Source organism: Oryctolagus cuniculus, chromosome 2 (assembly GCF_051225735.1).
Source record: "Oryctolagus cuniculus isolate XC-2025 breed Fujian yellow rabbit chromosome 2, ASM5122573v1, whole genome shotgun sequence".
NCBI lineage: Eukaryota > Metazoa > Chordata > Mammalia > Lagomorpha > Leporidae > Oryctolagus > Oryctolagus cuniculus.
Genome location: NC_142868.1, coordinates 59,420,706 through 59,439,654, shown reverse-complemented (window position 1 = coordinate 59,439,654; position 18,949 = coordinate 59,420,706). Strand labels below are relative to the sequence as shown.

Genomic DNA, 18,949 nt, shown 5'->3' with positions numbered 1-18,949 from the left:
ATAAACAACCTTATTGAAAATAAGGCACAAAGACAAGATATATAACTTCTTATATCATGCTAGTAACTTCAATGCAGGCACAATGACATTTGACAAGATTTTGGGTACCATTTCGATAATATTTTCCCAATTTTACCTATGGAAAATATTTCAAAGATGTTTACTTTGAATTGAAGAATGTTGTCTTCCTTAAGCTAGTGAAAATCCTCTTACTGTTTTTTTTAAGATTTATTTAATTATTTGAAAGGCAAAGTTACAGAGAGAGTGAGAGAGAGAGAGAGAAAGAAAGAAAGAGAATCTTCCATTTGCTGGTTCACTCCACAAATGGTGGCAGTGAGATTTCTTCTATAGCTTAGACCTTTAAAAGTGGTAAGAGGGTTGGGCCAGCATTGTGGTGTAATGGGTACAGTATCCCATTTGGGTACCAGTTCATGTCCCACCTGCTCCACTTCTGAGCCAACTCCCTGCTAATGGCCTGGGAAAAGCAGTGGAAGATGTCTAAGTGTTTGGGCCCCTGTCACCCACTTGAGAGACCTGGATGAAGCTCCTAATTTTGGCTTTGGCCTGGCCCAGCCCTGGCTGTTGTGGCCATCTGGAGAGTGAACCAGTGGATGGAAGATCTCTCTTGGAGAGGGAGAGGGAGAGGGAGAGGGAGAGGGAGAGGGAGAGGGAGAGGGAGAGGGAGAGGGAGAGGGAGAGGGAGAGGATCTTCCAGATGCTGGCTCATTCCCCAAATGGCTGTAATGGCCAGGGCTTGAACAGATCAAAGCCAGGAGTACAGAGCTTCTTCTGGGTCTCCTGTGAGGGTGCAGTGCTCTAAGCACTTGGGCAATCTTATGTTTCTTTCCCAGTGCATTAGTAGGAAGCTGGATCAGAAGTTGAGCAGCCAGGACTTGAACTGGCTCCCATAGGAATGCCAGCATCACAGGTGGTGGCTTAACCCTTGACGCCAGAACACTGACCCCTGACTCAGAAAATTTAAGAATAATTTATCTGGATATTTCTTATTCTTTTAAGATAAATATTATGAGACCAAGGAGTTTGAATGACTCCCCCACCCAAAGTTTTATAACTAGAAGTAAAAGCTAGAACTTCTTACTTCTAGATGAGAGTTTTTATTCCTGCTGCTTGCCAGTTTTCCAAAGCAAAATTGTGAAATGAGAATCAGAAAAATTAAATATACGTGGAATTGAATATGCCTGGATGTGGTGGAATGAGAAGGCCATGCCAAGATGGCTGCTGTCAACAGGCTGTGATTGGATGGCTTCAGAAACGACATGGCAAAGGAGCCTGTCTGGCAACAGGCTGTGATTGGTTAGGGCATAAACTGCCCCTTGACTGGATTGGCTGCCTCGGCTATATAAGCTGCTGTACCAACTGAAATTAATGAGTCTGCGGGCTGCTCGCCTTTGGTCTGCTTTCACCCGACTCTTGGGGTCTGTGTGGTGACTCTGTGCCTCTTGCCCCCACCACGCTCCTCCTCTCAGGACGAATCCACAGCAACACCTGGAAGCTATACTTTATATCATGTTTTATATGTGGGTTACCTTTCATTGCTTTAAGATAAAGGAGAGGTGAGATTGGAGTATTGGAACTGGCTTCTCTTCAGGTTCTTAGTAATTTGTCTTGCATTGACTGAGAATGGCACACACAGTTTGAAGTAAAGGAAGCTGAGTTTGTTGGCCTAAATCTAACACCAAATACAAAATCAAAGGGATAGCCAGCTGACCCCAACATCTTAAAACTAGAGATAGTATAGTCTGAATTTTGCTCCCTTTTTCCCATTCTACTGTGTGGTATCTCCTCTTGTGTGTTTTTCTGTGAGGGAGAAAACAGAATAAAAAAAAATGCCTCTAACTTAACTAGCTAACATTTTAATTTTCCTACTGCTTGGTGATCATTATCTTGTACTCCTTGATATGGACATCATACTGAACACATGCTAATGAAAGATTACTTTTTTGTCACTCCCCAAGAGATTGGTATTTCCACGTGAGATCTGTTCATCACTTCCACCAGAAGATTGCATTGATAAACACTCTTCTTCTGAGATAGGTTTATTTCCTCCTATGATGATTCTTTTTTTTAAAAAGCTTTATCTTATGATTTTATTTATAGGAATCTTATCAATGAAGAACTTTGTATCCAACAATAAGAAGCAGGCACATTGCAAGTGACATTCTGTAGAAGCCAAAAAAGGACAGCTACAAGAGAGTTAACCAAACACCTGCATTACAGATTCTTTGTACAGTCCCTTGGGAACAGTAAAATTAAATACGGACCAAATATTTTTAAAAGTTTGTGTGGCCCTCAGAATCAGCCCTTAAGGCATGCGGATCTGGCTGAAAAGCCCATGAGAGTATTACAGGCATGGAAAGCCAAAACACTCTGGCAAAAAAACAAACAAACAAACAAACAAACAAAAAACACAACCAACCCACCCTACATGGAAGATCTCCGTGAGTGAGATCCCAGTGAAAAGAACAGGTCATCAAAGAAGGAGGTACCTTTCTCTGAAGGGAGGAGAGAACTTCCACTTTGACCATGGCCTTGTCTAAATATGATCAGAGTCAGTGAACTCAGGGGGTTTCCATAGCCTTGGCAGCTCATGACAAGAGCCTAGGGTGATTACTGATGCCATAAACAAGAGTGTCAATTTGTTAAGTCAACAACAGGAGTCACTGTGCACTTACTCCTCATGTAGGATCTCTGTCCTTAGTGTGCTGTACATTGTGATTTAATGCTATAACTAGTGCTCAAACAGTATTGTTCACTTTGTGTTTCTCTGTGGGAGCAAACTGTTGAAATCTTTACTTAATGTATGCTAAACTGATCTTCTGTAAATAAAGAGAATTGAAAATGAATCTTGATGTGAATGGAAGGGGGGAGGGAGAGGGAAAGGGGAGGGTTGTGGGTGGGAGGGAATTTCGGGGAGGGGGAGCCATTGTAATCCATAAGCTGTACTTTGTAAGTTTATATTCATTAAATAAAAGTTAAAAAAAAAAGTTTGTGTGGCTAGATGTTAATTACAATCTCTACACATTAAAAAAAGCAAAAGAACACAGAACACAGTATTCTTAACAATTCTAACACATTTACGACCTTCAGCCATACATTAGGTTCCCAGATCAAACTGGCAATTGAAATTTCACATCCACTTGGCCTTGCTTGGCTAAAATCACTACTTCAGACAGCTTTACAATGATCCTAGCAGCTTAATCCAAGTCATCAAAGCAAGAATTTTAAGTCCACTGCCTGCTATCATTCCCTTAGCATCATTAAACCATATGGTTTGTACCATGCCACAACAGGTATTTTAATTTCCAAATCTTTTATTGCCATGACTATATATCATGCAATAACATCACATCACATGATTCCTTCATTATGTTAACCAAAATAGATAGTATCTTTTATCTGAAGTGATAAGATTAAATGCTTCTGTTATTTGATGGACTGTGGCACCACCATCACCATCAATACAGTTGGCTGGCGTCCCTCCATGAAGTTTTATTATATCCTTTGTGGCCTTAACCAAACCAGCATCATTTACTAGGAATCCTATATTTCTATTGATGCCAGTGTCATTGAGATCTGCCATACCTGCATCTCATCTTCTTGGGTCCAGTCCTGCAGATCAAAGTTTTTCTTTCGATGATAGGCAGAATTAGAATCAAAATTAATCATTGTATCCATACACAGCACAGCTCCATCTGAACCTTCCACCATTGGATTTATTTCTACCATGGTTGCATATTTCAGAGAAAGGTTATAAAACTTGACCATGTTTTCTGTTGCAGAATCCACAATGTTAGGTGGAAATCCCATTTTCTGTGCAAGCCAGACAGCTTTTTTTTTTTGATTCCTTCTATAATATCAATAAATTCTTTATTCTGTCAGGAGTCTCTCAGCAGCAACATCTTCATATTGACACCACCTTGTGAACGTCCAGTTGATACAGGATCTTGAAATGACCTTTCCATTGTTATTTCAAAGTAGTATTCTCCCTTGGGATATTTTCTGCTCACAGATCAAAACTTAATCCATAGTCTGCCCTTGGTAAGCAGCTTTTCCCCAATTATTTGTGAGGAAACAGCTTGTGCTTCTTCTGAAAACTATTTTTACTCCTCCTTTGAGGCCACTTTCAAATAATCCGTTTCCTCTACACATCTTTTCAACCTAATTTTTTGGCAATTGCTTAAGGTTCATATGGTGGCTTTGCCACAGATCCTTTGGGAATAGAGACATCAGCTTGCAACAGTTCCATACTCATGCATTTGTGTAGTGAAAGATTCCTTTGCTGCTGCTACCACACCTGGAGTCCATGGTTATTAAACAATCCAGAACTTCCATATTTAACTCATTAATTGAGCTGGGATTTATTTGTGTTTATTTACTTGAAAGTCAGAGTCACACAGAGAGAGGAGAGGCAGAGAGAGAGAGAGAGAAAGAGAGAGAGAGAGAGAGAGGTCTTCCATCTGCTGGTTCACTCCCCAGTTGGCTGCAATGGCCAGTGCTGTGCTGATCGGAAACCAGGATCCAGAAACTTCCTCCAGGTCTCCCATGCACTTAGGTGCAGGGAAGCAAGGACTTGGGCCATCTTGTACTGCTTTCCCAGGCTATAGCAGAGAGATGGATGGGAAGTGGAGCAGCCGGGACTCGAACCGGTGTCCATATGGGATACTGGCACTGTAGGCAGCGGCTTTACCCGCTACTACACAGCGCTGACCCCGTGTTTTATTTTTTAATTCTATCTGGGACACTGTGTGTCAACATCTAAAAACAATCTTTCTTCTCAAATAGGTAACTAACTCATTTTATCACAATGTGTTGATTAGTCCTATTTCCTCCCAAAAGTCGTTTGTTAAGTACTCGTTAATCAGTTTTTAACACTGCGATGTTTCTTTGTACATGATTTGTCCTTGCACTGGAACCTCACTTTTTTGAGCTATAGTGAGAATGAGTTCACTGTAGCGAAGAAGATGGTCATTCAAGGAAACAAGGAAAAAGAATGAGCAGGAATTCAGAGGTTTTAAGAGCACAAGCCTTATAAACGCGTGGTTCGGAAGAATCTCAAAGTGGATGATGTTCAAAGTGCAACAGTAAGTGGCCCGCCCTGGTTAAAACGAAACTCTTGGCACGCTATCTTTGGAAGAAACACAAGGTTTCAAAACCTTTCAGGTACCGACACCACACAAAGCAGAGTGAGCGGATCAGCTTGCCTTAGGGCACCGTGCCAGCTCACGCACAGCTCTGTGGGCGCGCGGCCCACGTCACTTCCTGCCGCAGCCACGTCACTTCCTGCGCGCGCTGTGAAAGCCCTGGTGCAGTTGCGAGGGCAGTGGCCGGCGTGAAGGTAGGAGTAGTGATGACTTGCCACAGGCAGCGTCTTTGCGTCCTACTGGGCAGTCAGAAAGAGTCCTTTGGAGCCAGTAGTTTCCAACTTCTTAGGAGTCATCTGGAGTTCCGGTGAGCAGTCACCTGGTCAACCCCTGGGTAAATGGAACCCGCGCGGAAAGGCAAGTTCGCACCAATTGTGCGTCCGCACTTTGTGTACTGATGATTAATTTTGTGTGTTGACTTGACCGAGCCAGTATGTGGGTGCTTAGTTACTTGGTCAAACATTATTCGGAGGATTACCATCAGGATTACCATTTGGGTGAAATTAATATTTAAATTGGTAAACTAAATAAAGCACACTGCTCTGCTTTGTGGAGTAGGCTGCTTCCAGTCAGTTGAAGGCCTGACTAGAACAAAATGGTGACTCTTATCTGAGGAAGAGAATAAGTCCTGCCTGACTGCCTGTGAACTGGGACATTAATGTTTTCTTGCTTTCAGAATCAGACTGTAACTTTGGCTCTCTCTGGTTCTCGAGCTTACCGGTTTTACAAATGGAGCTCACTATCAGCTCTCTTGAGATGACAGATCTTGTCAGTCTCCACAATCATGTGATTCATTTCCTTTTAACAAACACTTATATAATCTCTAACACACACTCTCTCTCTCTTTCTCTCGAGATTTATTTATTTACTTGAAAGGCAGAGCTACAGAGAGTCAAGGAGAGAGAGAGAGGTCTTCCATCTGCTTGTTCTGTCCCAAGATGGCCAAAACGGCCAGAGCTTTGCCAATCCAAAGCCAGGAGCCAGGAGCTTCCTCAGGGTTTCTCATGCGGGTGCAGGGACCCAAGGACTTGGGCCATCTTCCACTGCTTTACCAGGCCATAGCGGAGAGCTGGATTGGAAGTGGAGCAGCAAGGACTCGAACTGGTGCTCATAGGGATGCTGGCCCTGCAGGTGGCGCCTTTACCCGCTATGCCACAGCACAAGCCCCTGCTATAATCTCATCTCTCTCTGTCTCTTTCTCCCTCTCTATCTCCACCTTTCATCTAATCATTTACATATCTATGTATACAATTCATTTTATTTCTCTGGAGGATCCTGAGGGACATACCTTCCCTGTGTACTAGTCCTTTCAGAACTGTAATTCCCAATCTCATCCACCATCCACAGTCAGATCCAGCTATCTCTGTATGTCCATTCATTTTATACTCTGATGAACTGGGTTAAATTGCCACCTTTACTCTGGTATCTTCATTCATATACTGAAGATATCACTAGAATAAAATGAATTGTGAAGGTAGCCATAGTAGAAGTGGTGTAAGGACAGTTTCTGACCCTTCTCCAGAAGCCTTGATGAGAGATGGTTGAATTCACAGTTTTAGAGCATTGCTTATAAACGGGAGCTCAAGAAAGCCATCCTACACTACCACAAATTATACAGTTGAGTTTCCCATATCTGAGTCCAGTGGATAAGTCTTTCATTGGAAAAACCACCTTTGTCAGATGTGACACAGACACCAGCGGGGAGAGGAGGGACGCCCAGGGCTCTGAGTCCACACATCGGCGCTGGAAGGGGAGACTAAAAGCTGTTGAACTCCAAGTGGTCATCAGACAAGGCTTCCAGCCCATTCCATTGGACGACCTGAGCAGCCCTCTGGACCGAGCAGCACAGTCTTTCCAAGGCCACTGTCGCACACCATAAGACAGATAGCAAGAGGAAATACCCAAATCCCCCTCAATGCCCATATGCCAGCTTTGAAAAAGTTACAGAAAACGGAACTCCATCCATAATCCCAAAGAAGAATTTTGGGTATTACCTCTTGAGGGGGGAATGTTAGGTAGGAAGTCAGTTATGAGCTTATGTGTGTGTGACAGGAAGGCCTAGAGAGAAGACATCTATGTCCAGCATATGCTGCATCTCAAGGTCATCCTGATGGTGTTTTCAGGGGCAGCCTGGTATTCACATCCTGCCCTGCCCTGCCCTGCCCCCTTCCACCTGATAACCTGCCAGGTGAGGGGGTCCCCACCACTTCTGCCTGACAAAACTTCCACAGTCTCTCAGGTGAAGCCCAGTATCTGCATCTCAAACACCCTGCTCCCTTCCTCCAGTCTGATAATATTTGCATCCATAAAGTCCTTTGTTTCAGACCTTCAAGAGAGAAGTTTTTCTATTTACATCCAAAAAACCCTTTGTTCCAAGAGGAGCAGAGGTGGGGAAGCAAGACCCATCTCCTTAAAACCCCCGGCCTCAACTGGACTGGGCGGTCAGCCCTCTGCCTCTCTGCTGAGCCGCCCACCTGGTCTGGCCAGGTGTAATCTCTCCACTCAACCATGTAACTTCCACCCCCCACCCCCCCCCACTCTCTCAGGTCCTGTCTGGAGAGGTGCACATCCGTCCTTACGTCCTTACAGATGTCCCTTCCCTAATAAACCTTGCTATTTTACCTCCCACTAAAAAAAGAAAAAAAAAAGATAAAAAAAAAAGAAAAAGAAAAACCACCTTTGTGATCATGGTAGCTTTCCTGCCAAGTAAATGTCTTTAGCTGTTTTAAAAGGTTGAACATTTTTTATTAGTTTTGGGCATTTAATACAATTATGAAACATGCTGGTGCAAGTGAATTCACAATAGGAGTGTTACTACTTTGTCAAGTCATTTCTAATGGTCAGTAATGTTGATTACAATTTTTTTCCTAGTTGCAAATTATACTGCAATGAGAATACTTACTGGTTTATTCTATGTATATATGAATGATTATTTTTTTCTTTAGGGTAAATAATGAGAGAATTCCTGAGGTCATAGGATATAAATACTTGAAAATTTAAAATATATTGATAAATTATCCTCAAAAGTGACTTACAGTTTAATTTCCAGATCATGAAATCACAGAAAAATATGCTCAAACACACATACATGTAGGAATAGGCAATGAAAGATACAATGAGACTCGTTTTAATATCCATTGTATTGACAAATGAGAACTTCCATGCACTACTAATGGAAGGGAAAGGAAACAGAATTTAGGCAGTGTTCACAATTTCCATTTTGTTTCAGAATGTTATAAAAATATCAAAATATAGTGCTTGCTTCGGCAGCACATATACTAAAAATATCCAAATATAGAAAAATTGAAAAATTATATGCACATATACTCAAACTATTTGCAGATATGATTCTTTATGCATGTATTACTAGACAGCATAAATTACTAAATAGTGCATATATACTGACTAAGGACACCTCTGTAAATAAGTATAGTATCATTGTATCCAATAAAATAGACTATACTTTTCTAATATTACCTGTTTTTCAGTTCATTTTCATATTCTTCCTATTGTCCCTAAAGTGCCTTTATGTAGTTATTTGGTTTTAAAATAAAGATCTAATCAAGGCTGACATTTTGAGCTTGGTTGTTATAGTTCCTTAGATTCATTCAAATCTTGCTTTATAATATTGTCATACAGAACTTTATTTCTCAAAAAATATGAAGCTATGAAGCTGGTATTGTGGTGCAGCAGGTTAAGCCATGGCCTGCAATGCCAGCTTCCCAGATGAGTGCTAGCTTGAATACCAGCTGCTCCACTTACAGTTAAACTTTGATAACACTAGGGAAAGCAGCTGAAGATGACCAAGTTCTTGGGTCCCTGCATCTATGTGGGAGAACCAGATGGAGTTTTTGGCTGCTGGCTTCTGCCTGGCCCAGACCTAGCCATTGTGGCTATTTGGGGAGTGGGCTAGTGTATGAAAGATCTATGTCTCTTTGTAATTCTTTCAAATTAATAAAAAAATCTTTAAAAATATATATGAAGCTAAGAAGGCAAAATATTTAGTGAATGACTTTTAGACTAGAGGAAAGACGATCACAGTGGATTCAATCCTAAATCAACAATGGTTTAACTGAAGAAAAGCATTAAATAAAATCATTACTCTCTCTGGAAATATCCTGAGGGCATTCAGCAAGTGGAGAAACATTAATTCATGAAATTCTATAAAATCTCAGTAAGAACTGTGACAATCTGAAGTTATGAGGGGGAAAAAGCCATTGTAATCTATAAACTGTACTTTGGAAAATTATATTTACTAAATAAAAGTTTAAAAAAAAAAGAATTGTGACAATCTATAGCACTTAAGTCAGGTGCTGCTCTCTTCTCTCCTCAAGATCTATCTTAAGGACACCACTCTAAGACATCTAATACAAGTTGGTGCAAAAGAACAAAGGCTCCATTGACCCTAGCGCCTTGTCTAGGGCTGTAGATTCACCAGGGGCATCTGTTGTTTCTCATGTCCTTTTCCATTCCCTTCAGACTCTAGTGTTTGCAGCAGCTCTATTATAGGTAGATGAAGCTCTATTATGGGTAGATGTAGAGAGGACATGATTGGTCTCTCAGGCCACACTGCAGTGTGGACATTCTACTCAGGCAGAGAACACCAGTCTCTAATCATTCCCATCCCCTACCTTACTTATAAAATGGAGCATTCACACTGGGAGGGCCAAGCCAAGAAGACAAAAGGTCACCACCCCATCAGTGGTTGCAGGTAACAGGGATGTGTCATTTCGGGAGATGTAGACTGCTGTTGATCTCCTGGGACATGTGCAGTAGCAATTTTCTGCCCAGGAGAGAGAAAGGCAAGATGGACTGGCCACAGGACAAAGTTGGCCATGATTATTTGAGGGGACTGAAACTATTTAGAACAGTGGAGAATCCAATGCCATAGGTTGTTGCCAAAAGCAATGGCAGTTTTGGAGGAGAGCAATTAAGAGCTCATTCATCGCTCTATCATACAAGGAGAACAATATGAAACAGCAGGAAAATCAGCAGTTTAACAGAGAGAAACACAGGTAAAGATTGAAGACGGTCAATACTGGGATCATAGTCGACTCTAGGCCTAACAAAGATTGTGCACAAGAGTTAGGCTGCACCCATGTGGAACAATTAGAACAGGACATGGGATAGATTTTGAAACATGCCCAAATCACATACAGATCAGTGTAAGAGAACTGCTGCTGTACAGATAATAGAGATGCCTGGCTATGTATACAGGGACCAGTGGACCCCTCCCCACTCTCTGGAGATGAATCTCAGAGGACCTGAGGAAAGTCGGGCATCCGACTTGTGTGAAGAATGTTGATGTCATGTGCTAGATCTTGTAACTAAGGTTTTCTGTGCTGTTGTAACTGATGTAGGTAATGAGAATTATGCATCTTGTGGGGGAAGTTTCATGTGTTTTTTTTTTTGTCTTAATAAAGACAAAAATAAAGTCTTGATTGAAACGTTCACCCAATTAACTGATCAAAACCATCCTTTTTCCCAAACCAATCATGAGATCTTTCCATCTTATAGCATCCCATAAAAACCCCTAGACAATCAGCCCTCAATAGCTCACTTCTTCAGGGACTTCTCTTGACACTGGCTCCTTCTTCAGGAACATGAGACACGGACTGAGCAGAGAAAAATACTTAGTAACCACAGATTCATTTCTTAGGGTCCCAGCTGGGATCCTTGGAAGGCTGAGTAAAGACAGACTGCCTCTGTTTGTTATTTCAGAGATCCTTGTTCTGCTCCATTGTCCACTATCAACTAAGAATACTGGGACTCTATCAGTAGTTAAAGGTAATTAGCACAGATGCTGGCTTTAAAGACTCAGAGAGAAGGCTTGCTGGTGAAGACTTGACTCATCTCTCCACCTTTTGGCACCGGTAATTTTTTTTAAGAAAAAGTTAATAGAAGATTTATTCAGGGCAGGGTATGAGTGATCTAAGCCCAGTGACTTTCTTTTTTTAAAAATATTTATCCATTTACTTGAGAGGCAGAGTTACAGAGAAAGAGAGGTGGAGACACAGAGAGGTATTATTCCATCCACTAGTTCACTCCCCAGATGGCTGCAGTGGCCAGAGTTGAGCCACTCTGAAGCCAGGAGCCAGGAGCTTCTTCCATGTATCCCATATGGGTACAGGAGCCTAAGCACTTGGGCCCTCCTCCACAGCTTTCCCAGGCCATTAGCAGAGAGCTGGATTGGAAGAGGAGCAGCTGGGACACAAACTCTGGTGCCTATGTGGGATGCCAGCACTTTAAGCAAAGGCTTAACTCACTGTGCCACAGCACTGTACTCATGGCAGTGGTGTTGTGGCCTTGATCTGCCTCAGTTTCCTTTTGTGAAAATTCACCCAATACATGAAAGTAAGATCTCAGACTAATTCAAGGTTTCTGTTTTGGGCAGCTCCCCAGTGTTGCTTGAAGACTCTGATCAGATCCAGACTTCAGTTGCCTGTTAGGATGTTGGACAGAATCTGTATTCCTCACTTTCTCTTTCCTACCCCCCTCACTTAGTCTCAAATGGCAGGAAGTGAGAAGGGCAGACAGGTTCCCCATCTAAGAGAGAGACCTTAACCCATTAACTCTTTTTTTTTTTTTTTTTTTTTTTTTTTTTTTTTTTACAGGCAGAGTGGACGGTGAGAGAGAGAGAGAGAGAGAGAGAGAGAGAGAGAGAAAGGTCTTCCTTTGCTGTTGGTTCACCCTCCAATGGCCGCCGCGGCCGGCGCGCTGCAGCCGGTGCACCGCGCTGATCCGATGGCAGGAGCCAGGTGCTTCTCCTGGTCTCCTATGGGGTGCAGGGCCCAAGCACTTGGGCCATCCTCCACTTCACTCCTGGGCCACAGCAGAGAGCTGGCCTGGAAGAGGGGCAACCGGGACAGAATCTGGCACCCCGACCGGGACTAGAACCCCGTGTGCCGGCACCGCTAGGTGAGGATTATTGAGCCACGGCGCTGGCCCCCATTAACTCTTTTTAACCTGGTAGATTTTTTTCTTCCTTTTCTGCAGTTTAGACTTTGATGACTTTTTTTTCTTCAGCTCCTGACAAGATGATCTGATTCTCTATTGTTTGAAAGAAATGAATCTTTAAGGAGTTAATATTGTCTGCATATTTTTAAATGTTTCAGTGATAACCATAACTCTGATTAGATCTGGCCAACAACTTTGGTTAAAATCTCAAGTTAAATGGATTATGGATTATTACTTCTTTTACATTGACCAAATGTTTTAAACCTCTGACAGTTCTGTAGATTTACAGCTCTAAACTCAATCTTTTGAGATTGAACCTTCTAGTTGGATCCCTGGGACTCTCAAAAGATAATGCTCTCAAGCAGGATAGAGAATAACTGTTTGAGTTAATTTAAAATGATGTCATACACGTTCTTGTATAAAAGTCTCATGCTTTATACTCCACAGTCAAAGAGACATGGTTCTAGAGAAGACCCATTCCCTGTGGCTTTATATCAGATACCTTGTTCTGCATGTTATCTTGGTTGTATGATGATGGTTTTGTCATGCCAAATAAGAAGAAAGGAAACAAAGTATCCCTAAGTTTCTGCCTTTAACCACTTGAAGCATCACTCAAATTCCTGGGCTATTGGGAGCATAGCATCGTGGAGCTGCCTATGGCTAATGGGAACTTATTCTCTCTCCCCTGCCTTCAGCATCTGACTAGAGCACTGAGACAGGGAGTTGGCTGCCTTTCCCCCTGAATTCCCATCCTTGCTCACAACCCTCCCCTACCTCATGCATTCTGGCACTAAGAGTTAAAACTCCTGGAAGGGGGATGTTGTGGTCCATATAGTTGTGGGGGTGATGCACTCATGGAGAGTCTCTACCCCCTGGGTGGGACACACACATCCAGGACAGGGAGCTGGCTGATATACATGAGACAGGTGTGCATGCATGTCATTCTGGGTGTGTGGCTGTAGCTAGCTGAAGAGAAAGGAAAAAGAAAGGCAAATGGTGTTATTATCCTGCCTAAGCAGTCAGGTTCAGTGAATAGGCCAGATGTTTTAAAAGGGGGACTGACAAAAGCACAGGAAAGCTAAACATTAAATAACTGGGCATTACCAAATTACACAAAGTTCAAAAAGGGAAGTCTAAACTGTCAGGAGGATGAAACATTTGGGCCCAGGGGTCTCATAGAGCAGTTAGGCCAAGGTATATAGTGTAAGAGATTCAAGCCTACAGAATATAATCCTGAGGAGAATCATGTATTTGGTCCTCCAGAGAGCCAGGTTTCAGATATATGGATGTGGGCGGGATGTCTTCAGAAGTTGGTTACATCAGGTCTGAAGGAAAGGGAGGCAGGAGGGAGGGTCAAAGTTAGGCACAGGTAAAGGCAACTTCTCCTGTTGGCTTAACCCTCCTCAACTGTGAGTGTTGGATCACACATGCATCCATGATCTACAGGATCAAGAATCTCAGGTAATCAAGGGCAGAGTTGAAGTATAGGCAAGGACACTACTGTTCTGTGACCTCTCCCTGCAGTGTGCTGCAGGATACTATGCTCCCACAGCCCAGGAACTTGAGTGATGCTGCAAGTGGTTAGAGGTGAACCTTGGAGAAGACTTTGTTTCTTTTCCTCTTATTTGAGATGGGAAACCATCTTCAGCAGGCGTCTCTTTATAATGCATTTTTGGGCACTGAGATTGTTTTGACCCTCAGACCTTAAAGAAAAAAAAAACAGGTTTACTTGCTTGCAAATGCCAATTTAGACAACAGCTAGCTCAAAGAACAGCCTACTTGAATGCATGAGATAAAGACCACACCCTTAAATTACTCCATCTGTGAAAGACCAAGACCCTGGGAATCACTCAGCCTTTCTAGGAAGTCTGAGAGGGCCGGCTCTGTGGCATGGTGGGTAAAGCTGCTGCCTGCTGTGCCTGCATCCCATATGGGTGCTTATTTGAGTCCTGGCTGCTCCACTTCCAATCCAGCTTTATGCTGTGGCTTGGGAAAGCAGCAGCAGATGACCCAAGTCCTTGGGCCCCTGCACCTGTGTGGAAGACCCAGAGGAAGCTCCTGGCTCCTGGCTTCAGATCAGCCCAGCTCTGGCCATTGTGGCCATTTGGGGGGTGAATCGGGATGGAATACCTCTCTCTCTCTCTCTCTCTCTCTCTCTGCCTCTGCCTCTCTGTAACTCTGCCTTTCAAATAAATAAATAAATCTTAAGGGAAAAAAAAAGAAGCTTTGGTTGAACATATGTTCCTATATCCCAAGGGCCAGACAGTTTTCATTATTTGATCAGCTTCAGATATAGGAGAAAGCTTTAGAACCTAGCTATTGAACCCAAGAGTACCTTAGAAAATTTTCCTGAAGTTTGCCATTTTGGTGTTTTACAGTTGGGACCATGAGGAGACTCAGTGAGATAGAGGGATAAAGGAAAAGGTTGCAGCTCTGGTAGTAGCCTCAGTGCTATGGCTGTCATCAGGTGGGATACTTCAAGAAGTGTCCAATTCCTGTAGCTGTAGAAAACTCCAGTGGCCCTGGGGATTGGCTGCTTTGGAAATCAAGGCCACTGGGGTCAGGCCTCCTTCTTGGATGACTCAATTGGACTGAATGGGCCCAGGGTTGCTGCTGCTACTGCTTTTTTGGGAAATATTTATTTATTTATTTGAGAGTTAAAAAGGGAAAGGAGAGGGGGAGGGAGAAGGAGAGGTTCTACTGGTTCGCTCCCCAGATAGCCCCAACGGCCAAAGCTGACCTGGTCTGAAGCCAGGAGCAAGGAGATTCACCTGAGTCCCCCACATGGGTGCAGGGACCCAAGGACTTGAGCCATCTTCTGCTACTTTCTCAGGCATATTAGCAGAGAGCTGGATTGGAAGTGGAGCAGCTGGGACTTGAACCGGTGTCCATATGGGATGCCAGCATCACAAGTGGAGGCTTAACCTGCTGTGCCACAATGCTAGCTGCCTGGGACTTCTTCTACAAGCCGCTATCACCCAAACAATTGGCACTCAGGAGCTCCAGGTGGTCCTGTTAAATGGAAAGAAGTTGACTTCATAGATGCTCGAGCCACATTTCTGTCCTCTCAAATCTAGATCTCCCTTCTTCCTTTATGTGACCATGAGACAGATCTAAGGAAAAATTTTAGTTAGATACTTCACCCAGCCTCTAAACTCTAACTGGGATAGCTTGATTTTTACACATGCCTTCCTGATCCTATCAAGGAAAAATCTCTTAGCCTGGATGGAAACTACCATCTTCATGTCTCTGGTACATTAATCCAGAGGTTTGGGCAACTAAAGGAGACTGGCTGAGAAATAACTGTCTAACCAGTGCAGATTCATCTTAAGGATTCCTCCTGTTTCCCCTATCAAAAACAATATACCTTAAAAGCAAAGACCTGGCATGAGTTAAAAGCCATAATAGAGAAGTTAAAGTAACAGGAACTTCTTCTTCTTTTTTCTTTTTGACAGGCAGAGTGGACAGTGAGAGAGAGAGAAAGGCTTTCCTTTTACCATTGGTTCACCCCCCAATGGCCACTGTGGCCAGCGCACCCTGGGCCACAGCAGAGAGCTGGACTGGAAGAGGGGAAACCAGCACAGAATCCGGCTCACCGACCTGGACTGGAACCCGGTGTGCCGGCCCCACAGGTGGAGGATTAGCCTAGTGAGCCGCGGCACCGGCCAGTAACAGGAACTTGTAAAACCATGCAGTAGTTTCTGTAACACTACAATCATGGGAGTTCAAAAACCAAATGGTGAATGTACAAGATTTCTGTCTCATTAATGAGGCTGTGATCCCCATTCACCCATTGGTCCCTAACCCTTACATTTTACCATCCCAAATTCCAGGAGGGACAAAATGGTTTGCAGTCGTGGATTAAAGGATACCTCTTTTTGTATACTTTTACAACACAACTCTCAATATTTGTTTGCTTTTGAGGACTCCTAAACTCAATCCACTCAATTAACTTGGATTGTATTGTTGCAAGCTTTCAGAGACTGTTTGTTTGGACAAGGCACTTGTCCAAAATTCCAACACTTGTTGGAATTTTTTCATTCATAGGTCACTGTTCTACAGTATGTGCTTAATGTTTTCCTCCGCAATTGGGCTATAAGGCCCTTCTTAACTTTCTGGCGAAAAGAGGCTATAAAGTCTCAAAATTTAAAGACCAACTCTTCCAGCCTTCTGTAAAGTATCTAAGCTTAACCTTATCTGAAGGAACTCAGGCACTGGGAGAAGGTAGAATGAAGCCCATAGCTACCTTTCCATTTCATAAAATCCTTAAATAGCATAGAGGCTTCCTGGGAATCACAGGATGCTGTCCACTCTGGATTTCTGTACATGGGGAATAGCCCATTCCTTTGTATTGACTGATAAAAGATACCCAGATGGCAGGGACCCATATTTTGACAAGAGGCCCAGAGGTACCACAGGCCTTCATTCATCTTAAACAGGCCTCATGCAAGGCCCCAGCTTTAAGCCTCCCAGTGAGCAAAGTCTTCAATCTACATGTTACATCTTTTAGATGGCTTTAGGGTTGTTGAATCAGTGTAAGGAACCAGCTCACTAACCTGTTGGGGATCTTAGTGAAGAACTTGATCTAGTAACCAAGAGGTAGTCATCCTGCCTCTGAGTCCTTTGCCTCTTAATCACTGAAACCACTAAACAGACCTTAGGATGAAAATCTAATAGTGTGTACCGCTCATAATCTGATAAAACTGCTATCCTTAAAAGGAAGCCTCTGGTTAACAATCACCTTTTAAAACACCAAGCATTATTCCTGGAGGGCCATGCAATCCACTCAAAACTTATTCTCTCTTAATCTTATTACTGTTTTTTCAGACAAGACTGAAAGCCCAGACCATGACTATGAATAGGAAGTTCTACAGACCTATGCAGCCAGAAAAAACCTCAAGTAGACAAAACCCAGGTGATTGGGACAACCTAAGTATACCCCAGGAGACTACATGTTAATCAAGGCCCTTCCAACTCAATCTTCCTCTACAGAAGAAGATTGGGAGGGTTCCTATACTGTGATTCTTCTTTCAATTTACACTACGGTAAAAATGTCTAGATTAGATTCCTAGATCCACAATTCCTGAGTGAAGGCCTGGGTTTCCAAATAAATTTCAGATTGAATCCTGGAGGATGACTTTAACACCTCTAAGGAAGATAGTGTTGCTAAACCACTTAAATTCTGAAATTTCTTTTTAATAAAGATAAGTAAATCTGTTATGCACATTCCTCCCCAGCCTTCATGTCTTGATTCCATCATCCCTCAATCCCATCATCCATCAGTCCCTGCAGATACTTTTGGAATCAGCTTGTTGCTCTGAGTGCTAATTCTCTTTGTCTTGTTCACCTGCTTACCTCTACTAAGAGTGTAATACCATGGCTAGACTTTAGTTGGCTTTAACCCTGTTTACTATAGGCAAAACAGTGAAGGTTTATAAACATCTCCTTTATTTATTTTTATTTATTCACCCTCAATGACTCCTTTCTTCAGGGATCCTTACTGGTATTGCCAGAGCTTTTTCTTTCTCTTTTGCGTTTTTGCTTTCGTTCAATAAACTACTTCTGCTTTACATACTCATCCTTCTGCATGCTCATCATTCTTCATGGGTGTGAGATACAGCCTTGGTGAAGAAAAGAATTGTGATGACCTCAGACTCTGCAACACTGGCACCAAGGATTTGAAAATAACCTCTGAAAAACCACAGAGTGAACAATAAATTACCTTGATAAAGGAGCAACTCTTAGAAACCAGCAATGGTAAGAAAATCACATGCAGTCTTGGCAATCTGGGAGACTGTGCTCATGAGTATGTCCAAGGCTGTGTCTTCTCAAGAGTGACAGGAACAGGACAATTCAAGTTACGGTCCATGGCTGGACATAAGGCAAAAATATGAGCTTAAGGAACCAAGATTACAATTTATTTTTTTTTTTTAGTATTTTATTTATTTATTTGAGAGCTGGATCACAGACAGTAAGAGGGAGAGACAGAGAGAAAGGTCTTCTACCCGCTGGTTCACTCCCCAGGTGGCCACAATGACTGGAGCTGCGCCAATCTGAAGCCAGGAGCCAGGTGCTTCTTCCAGGTCTCCCACATGGGTGCAGGGGCCCAAGCACTTGGGCCATTTTCTACTGCTATCCCAGGACATAACAGAGAGCTGGATTGGAAGAGGAGCAGCCGGGACTATAACTGGCGCCCATATGGGATGCCGGTGCTGCAGGCAGAGGATTAACCTACTGCGCCATGGTGCCGGGCCCCCAAGACTACAATTTCTAAGCTATACACATCTCCAGTAGTAAAGGGTAATACTCTCATATTCTAGGAGAATAAAGGGCAATATTTGATAAATATTAGCTTATATGACCTAAGGTTAATCCATAAAGAGCCAGGCTAAGAGGTTAAAAATAAGAAAAAAACACCTGAGCAGGAATATCAGAAGCTGACTATTATTGGAAAAATAGAAATAGCCACTGTTAAGTAAATTCTCAAACAATAGCATCTCACGATGGCAGGATCAATATGTATGTAAGAGGTCCCGCTTTCAAAAAAAAAAGTAATCAGGTAAACAAGGAAATAGAAAGTGTCCCTAAAAGTTGCACTTTGTAAATTCACATTTATTAAATAAAAAAAGCTATATAACAAACAAACAAAAAAATAACAATACTTTACCCTTTTAGTATTTTTTATGTTCTACTTAAAACTATTGGTTGAACTCTGTAATTAATACACAATTACTCTTAGGTGTTTAATTAATGCTATAACTAGTACTCAAATAGTATTTTACACTTTGTGTTTCTGTGTGGGTGCAAACTGTTGAAATCTTTACTTAATA

The 18,949-nt window shown here is 42.6% G+C and overlaps 1 pseudogene; it reads right to left on the bottom strand.

The window, feature by feature from the left end:
- Positions 1-3,128: 3,128 nt before the first annotated feature.
- On the bottom strand, positions 3,129-13,697 carry LOC100352231 (succinate--CoA ligase [ADP-forming] subunit beta, mitochondrial pseudogene; annotated as a pseudogene).
- Positions 13,698-18,949: the final 5,252 nt, after the last annotated feature.